Consider the following 217-nt stretch of genomic DNA (forward strand, 5'->3'; position numbering starts at 1 on the left):
AGCAGGGATGTATTGCCACGAAGTGCCCCTCTCTCTGAAGTTGCCTTTTTCTCCAAGGGAACTGATCATGGTAGTCTGGAGATCAGTTGTAATTTTGGAAGAGCTCCAACCCGCCTCCACCTGGAGGTTGGCCACCCTACATGTTGAGAATGAAGAATGGGGATTTGATTCAACAGCAAAAGGGGCATATGAGTAAGGACTGCAGAACCTTTTCCCT

The sequence above is a fragment of the Gekko japonicus genome, unplaced genomic scaffold, assembly GCF_001447785.1.
Source record: "Gekko japonicus isolate JY-2015 unplaced genomic scaffold, Gekko_japonicus_V1.1 scaffold233, whole genome shotgun sequence".
NCBI classification, from domain to species: domain Eukaryota; kingdom Metazoa; phylum Chordata; class Lepidosauria; order Squamata; family Gekkonidae; genus Gekko; species Gekko japonicus.